Source organism: Falco cherrug, unplaced genomic scaffold, assembly GCF_023634085.1.
Source record: "Falco cherrug isolate bFalChe1 unplaced genomic scaffold, bFalChe1.pri scaffold_101, whole genome shotgun sequence".
Lineage (NCBI taxonomy): Eukaryota > Metazoa > Chordata > Aves > Falconiformes > Falconidae > Falco > Falco cherrug.
The window spans coordinates 58,428-65,872 of NW_026599294.1; positions in this window are offsets into that span (position 1 = coordinate 58,428).

The window sequence follows — 7,445 nt, forward strand, 5'->3', positions numbered from 1 at the left end:
ATAGGAGCGAAGCACCAAATTGTCACTGCAAAGCCTTAACGTGACTAAGGAAAGGAGACATCACCAATTCCAACCCCAACATCACACAAGACCACCCTTTATCTGGGAGCGCCCTTGCAGCCGGCACCAGCAGTCTCTCGGGACCTGGGAAATTCCCCTGGAGAAGGTGCCAGAAAGGAATCCTCTTGCTGCTTCTCAATCTGCCCTGGCAGCCATATGACGCACATCATAAAAGTTCTGCTCCCTGCTTTCTGTGGTGAAAAATTGACCAAAACCTTTTGCGCTCATGCAGAGCCAAAAAAATACATTTTAGGAAAGCGCAGCATGGCTCCCCTGGAGAAGGTACCAGGAAGGAATTCTCTTGCTGCTTCTCAACCTGCCCTGGCACCCATGTGAGGAACAGCACAGCACAAAAATTCTGCTCCCTGATTTCTGTGGTGAGCAAAATTGACCCTTTAGAGTTGCAATCATTAAGAGCCCCAAAAAATCATCTTGGGAAAGTGCAGCACAGCTCCCCTGGAGAAGGTGCCAGGAAGGAATTCTCTTGCTGCTTCTCAACCTGCCCTGGCAGACGTGTGAGGCACAGCACAAAAGTTCTGCTCCCTGATTTCTGTGGTGAGCAAAATTGACACGGCACATTTGCAATAATACACAGACCCAAGAAGTCACCTTGGAAAAGTAAAAGCGCAACACTGCTCCCCTGGAGAAGGTGCAAGGAAGGAGTTCTCTTGCTGTTTCTCACCCTCCCCTTGCAGCCATGTAAGGAACAGCACAAAAGTGCTGCTCCCTGCTTTCTGCTCTGAGAAAAAGAAAATTGACCTCTCATACCTGGAATCATTCACATTCCAAAAGAAGCCACCTTGGGAACATGCAGCCCTGCTCCCCTGGAGAAGGTGCCAGGAAGGAATTCTCCTGCTGCTTTTCACCCTGCCCTGGTAGCCCTGTCAGGCACAGAGCATAAATTCTGCTCCCTGATTTCTGTGGTGAGCAAAATTGGCCTCTTTTCATTGGCAATCATGCACAGCCCAAAGAAACTCACCTTGACAAAGTGCAGCAGTGCTCCCTGGAGAAGGTGCCAGGAAGGAATTCTCTTGCTGTTTCTCTCCCTGCCCTTGCAACCATGTGGGGAGAAGCACAAAAGTTCTTCTCCCTGCTTTCTGTGGTGAGAAAATTGACTCGAACCTTTTGCACTCATGCAGAACCAGAGCTCACCCGGTGAAAGTGCAGCACTGCTCCCCTGGAGAAGGTGACAGGGAGGAATTCTCTTGCTGCTTCTCACCATGCCCTGGCAGCCATGTGAGGCACAGCACAAAAATTCTGCTCCCTGCTTTCTGTGGTGAATGAAATTGACCGGTTTAGTTGTACTCGTGCAGAGACAAGACTTTTCTTACTCGAAAGCAAAACCAGAAAGCCACACAGGCTTGGGAATCCTCTTGTTCTTCTGCGTGGCTGGTGACTTCCCATGGCTTTTCCGCAAGGCAGGAGAAACAACCATGAATTTGGAAGCCCGCGTAAATTCAAGTACACTTAGTCCTCTGACAGTCACTACTTATGGGCCAGCAGTCCTCTCACCCCTCCACAGATCTGCCTCTTAGTCCTCTAGCAGTCATCCTCCATGGAGGGACCACAAGTCCTCCATACCTACCTACCAACTCACCAGAAATGAGTCAGACCACATCAGAAGTAACACTGCCTGACCTGCAGGAGATATAGAAACCATCGTTACTGGTTGACAAGACAGAAAAAACACCACCATCCACCAGACAGCAGAAAAACAACCAGAAGAAACATTGTATACAAACCAAAGGCCCCCATCCAAACCCTGCAAAGGCCAAAAAGATGAAAAAAGGCACTCTCCACATAAAAAAACCAAACCAAAACCACACAAAGAACACATAATAAGATCACACTACCATAACCCCAGGAACTCAGAGCCAACAAACCCAGATTCTGTCCATAACAATAACACGCTTTAACGCTTCACTCGCTTAACCTCTGGCATACCACAACCTTGTCGCCCCCAAACCCCAGCACGCTGTAGCCCTAAGGCAACACAAAATGGAACACAAAGTCCCTGAAGATCTCCGCCAGGGCCTTCAAATGGTCCCTGACCTCAGGCATCGCAACCTTGAAGTGGGAGCCAGGTGGAGGCACCAGAACATCACCGGCACCCATCTTCACACCCTGAAACAGTGCCTGGGATAAACGCTCCTGGGCAGAAAGACTGAGGCACTCGGAGGCTTTGAACCGGCTGGCCACAGTCACAGGGCTTGAGCTCATCATTTCTGTGTCAGAGCCACCAGGCAGGTGGCCCCATCCTCCCAGAGAGACTGCTCAGGGCACCTGTACCCAGCTCCAGGGGGCTGGACACACAGCCTCGGATCCATGGGGGGAGGGGTGCTTTAATCCTGGGAGCAGGATTTGTAACAGTGCCCCTGAGGAGGAAAGCCTCCTCAGGCCTGGAAGCCTGAGAGACATCCCTGCGCTGCTCCACACGTCACCAAAAGCAGGGGCTGAGGAAGGCTGCTTTGGGGCCCGTCGAGGGAACCAGCTCCCCTGGGCTGCTCTGCGGCCACCGGCTGCCGTTGCTGTCGCGCGGGTCTCAGTGCTGCTCTGCAGTCGGCCGTCACCTCCCCGCGGGACACTCCCCAGCGCAGCACACGTCTGCACTGGCTCTCCCTGGGGACAAAGATCACAAGCGAGGGATGGGCTTGGCTTTGCCCCCAGTCCCAGGCTGCCCCCAGAGAGACCTGCCACCCCCGCCCCAGCTGTGCGATGTGGGCACCACGTGCAGCTGCAGACGTGGGTCAGGGCAGCTGTGGGCAGGGGGCAAGCCCCGTGGCGGTGCCCCCGGCGCTGGCAGCAGGCAGAGCTGGGGGAGCGAGGGGCAGCCCAGGGCAGCCGGCAGCCGGCGGCGGGGCCCGTCAGGGTGCAGCACCCTCAGCAATGCCCGGCTCCTTGCGCCTCGGCCCCAGGGCTGCAGCGCAGGGCTGGCCCCAGCCGGGGCTGGGCTGGGAACAGCCAGGCAGGGCCCCTGGCACCCCGGCACGCACCTGCTCCCTGCGTGGGGCGGCCTGGTCCTTTGCAATCGACCCCGTGGCACCCAGAGAAGGGCCCTGCCCTGGGCCTGAGCCATCGCTGCAGGCAGGAGGCCTTCCTCGGCGTCCGTCCCTCAAATCCCTCCCTCCGGCCCCCACGATCCGTCCCTAAAACACTTCCCCTCGCCCCCAGTCCCTGCGAGCGGGGAATCCGCCTCCCCAGCTTTGAGCCCGGGCGGCGCAAGCCCCCCCAGGGCTCACCCTGCCATCCATGTGGTTCCTGGAAGAAACACCATCCCACCATGCCCGCAGGCAAACCGCTATCCCTATGGACACAATGGGGGCAGCCGGCACGGGGCGGGGGGGGGGGGGGTGTCACTCTCGGGGCTATTCTAGTGAGCAACACTCAGAGAGGCCAAAAACTGGAGTGCAGGGGTGATGCCGGCATTACAGCCGGCTGCAAGCGAAAGGCACTCAATGGGCATGGGCGCTGCTGGGAGGGAAAGCGCCACGTCAGGACGGTCGGCAATCTCGGCTGGCTGGGAGGGAGCTCCATCGAGCGCTCAGAGTCGAGGCTTGAGATCCTTGCAGCCACGGAGGTTGTTGCACGGAGAGCTGCGCTAAGCAAGGCTGGTTTATCACTTTGGCTGCAACACGAGCGTGCTGCACCCATGCATGTGTGCTTCCCCTGAGCCGACAGAGAACTTTCTCTCCTGGGCTCTGTTCCCTCTGGGACAGCGGCTGTGAGCGAGGCAGGGCTGTCAGATATGCACAGCAGGGGTCGAGGGGCTCAGAACGGATAAACCCCCCGGCCTGCGCCCGGCCCTGCCCCTCTCTTACAGCCTCCATGGCAGTTCCCCTGCAGCTGAGTAGAACCATCAACGCTCTGTCTTCAGTGCAGTTTCTTGTACATAGAAAAAGGGGACAGCACAAAGCGTGAAGCAAAGCCAAGAAGGTGGCACCTGATTTTAAAAAGAATACATTCAGTACATCACAAAAAAATGCGGTGGAACTCACTCTTCCAATTGGGTTAGGCAGGAGGAAAATGGATTTGGAAAGCTCACTTCAAGCTATAAGGTGGCTACTGAACACAGACTCTCCCGTGCATGTCCTGCACATTGGTTCCGCGCCTTGGACATGCCTGCGGTTTCCCTGAAGCACCCTCTCTGGGTTACTCTTCCAAAGGGGTTCCTGGGACATCTGCATAGGGAAGCTGCCTGAAGCAATCACCGTTTGTTATCCTGTCAGGTTTCAGCCAGGGCAGATAGCCTGTGCATGCAGGGACTACAGACTTTTTCTGTAACTACAGACTTTTTCTGTTAACACACTGATCTTGCAGAGAAGTCATGCACTGTGCAATTAAAAACAGAGAACAGTGCGAAACTAGTTTTGGCCTTCAAGGCATTTCTGACCTAATTACATTGAACTTTATTTGCTCAGAAGCCCTTAAAAAGTGCTCCAGTTGAAGGCAGTTTCCTGATCAGCTCTGGGTTCAGACTAACTCCTATACACCTACAGCCGTCCAACTCTGAAAAGTCACACAAGGACCCCCCTACATCACCCCAGCTTTGAAGTGTCACTTCCAGTGCCTCCCCCTGGGCTAGAAGCATTTCCTTGCTGCCCCAAACGGAATTTCAAAGCTTCAGAGACACCCTTTGGAGAGCCTGCCCCACCTCTCAGCACCATGAGGACACAGGTGCTGACGCCCAAAGGCACTTCCAAGTCCTGTCCCTGCCTTCCCCGCAGAACCCTCCACCTCCGAACTCTCCCCAGCCCCGGAGAAGGGGCAGGGATACCTCGTTGTGCTGGAAACCGGGACAGCGCGAGGCAATTCAGCATCCTACAGCCGGATGGCCTCAACGTTCGGGGCCAGCAAAGCACCCTGCCCTGCGCACTACTGCAAAAGCAGGCTGAAGAAGGTTGCCATCCTACCAGAGCTGGAGGGGAAGAAACTGCAGTGAATATCACAGCAGGTACGCTGCCTGCAGCTGTTAGGTGCTACCGCTCAACGCCGTCCCAGGTAAGGAGTGCCGACACTTTCCTCAGCCTCACAGACCCCCTGCGAGCCCAGGGACCTGGCCTCACTGATTTAGGGCTCCCACAGACGGGAATTTGCTCTCCGAGGAAATGCAGTCATTGCAATCAACCTTTCCTCCCCAAAACATCAGCTGGAATGTGGATAACTGGCTAGCTGAAAAGGGTCACATAGACATAGTCCAGCTGGCTGGACAAAAATGCACATCGCTCTCAGCTTATCTGAAGTAAAGCAAAAATACACTGTCCTTGGCTGTCCTTGTTACACAATAACAGGAAGATTGCGGTGGGAAAAGAATGTTGCAGGTGGGAACAGAAAACTACAGAAGAGAAACAAGGGGCGGGCTTGGTATTTAGGCAACTAACCAATAATGAGCTTAACTTTTGTAATATGTATGAGCTAATTATAACAAGGTATAAAAGGTGACTGTGAGAAACAATAAACGACGTCTGCTGATCACTCATATTGAGTGACTGTGTCTTCCCTCCGTCGCGACAAATGGCGCCCGAACATTCAATTGCTGAAGTTCAGCATAAAAATCGTATCAAGCAGGATTCAACACACGCTGGATCACTCAACAGAAGAGTTGGCAAGGACATTGCCAAGAGATGCCAGACACGACTGGGTATCTGTTTTGGTGGTGACGACTAGATCTGGAAATCCCAGAGGGAAGCTGTACAGGGATTTACAAGGTCCTGCCTACGTATTTCCACAGTGAAAAGCAGCAGCCTGCTTGAATAGCATCCTGGAAGCCTGCTTCAACAGCCTTGCCAGGCTTTGGTAGGAGCCTCTTGGACCTTCACGCTTCCCAGGAGAAAGAGCAAAGAGCCTTCTCTTGACCCCTGTTTTCCTGGGGAAGAAACTGAAGCAACTCAGGTGCACTAAGGCAGATGGCACGTCTTTGCTGCGTTCTGGACCTCAGCTCCTGCACCAAGACCTCTGGGACCAAGCAACTCGGAGCTAACTACCAGCCAGCTGAACTGGTTTCCTTGCAGGTGCAGTGTCCAAAATGCATTACCTTCTCCAGTTCAGCAAACTGGAAAAACAGTGACTGTCTTCTCAGACCAACAGGAACAGTACAGGCTGTCCACGACACAGCACACATCGGGCACTTGACCAGGAGACTGCCCAAATACCACGTGCTTGTGGCCTCCCAGGGAATGGGTATATTTGTCCAACAGGGCCACATAACCATTTCAGAAGGTGCTGAGGATCAAGGAGGTTGGTGGTGGCTACTACAGCATGCTAGAGCACTTTCCAGGAGATCTGAGAGAGACAAAGCTCTAGAAAAGGCTCCCAACCCACGCACCAGGTATTTGCTACATCTTTTGCCGGTGCGCCCATTGGCATTCTGGTTTGGGGCTAAAGTGTAGTTTTGAAGCCGCTGCCAGCTCATCTCCACTTAAGAGCTCATTCTAATGAAGAATATTTGATCCCAGGGACCAGATCAAACCTACTGGAGAACCAGGTCCTGGACCACACCCTGTTTTTGTCAGGGTCTCGATACCAATTGCTTTGATCTACAATCTCTGATTGCACTTGCTACTCTAGACAAACTGCTGATAAAGCTGCTGATAAATTCTTAAATGTCTCTTCCACCAGCTCAGAGCTTGCCCATTTCTTAACACTGCCCTTGGTCTGCAGGAACTGAGCTCCTAGAGCTGTCGTCTGCCCCGCAGGATCTTCCACAGCCCAAGGGCAGTCCAGCTGCCTTCTTACAATTGCTCCTTCAGTCTAACAGAATCAGTCTTGCACGACTGTGCTCTGAAGACACCGTTGCACTATAAAACTCCACTCTGCAGCTTGCAGGGTTTTAGCAGAGGTTGCGCCATGCTTCAAACACTATAATCAACAGCAAAACCCACGTGCCCTGCCCATCTCCAGCCACGGCAGCAGCACGGCAGCTCAGGTGCTCCGGTTCCTTTTTGTCGCTGTTTCCCAACTATATTATCACGCCACAGTGTTTTGCACAAAAAAAGATGAGCTCCCTACCTCTGCGTGCTGATGCAGTAGCGGGCCTCCCGGTTACCAACATTGCGAACCAGCAGCGTTTTCTGGGTGCTGTACTTGACTGGACAGGCTGAGAAGTTCACCTGGTCGGGGAAGTCCAGGATAGCTCGGGCACCTATAGCTCGGATTGGCACAACAAACTTCTCCCTTTCTGTGATGCAGATGAGCTCGTGGAAATAATCCTGCAGGGAAAGAAACAATCTCAGCACAATGCTTTTAGTACTCTCCCCATGGCAGAAGGAAAATTGCTGTTTTCTAGGACTGTAGCAGTATCATTCAGTAACGCAACAGTACTTTTTACCTTCATGACCTTTCATTCCAGTAGCATGACTTGCACAGGGTTGTTAACTTGCAAAGAAGAA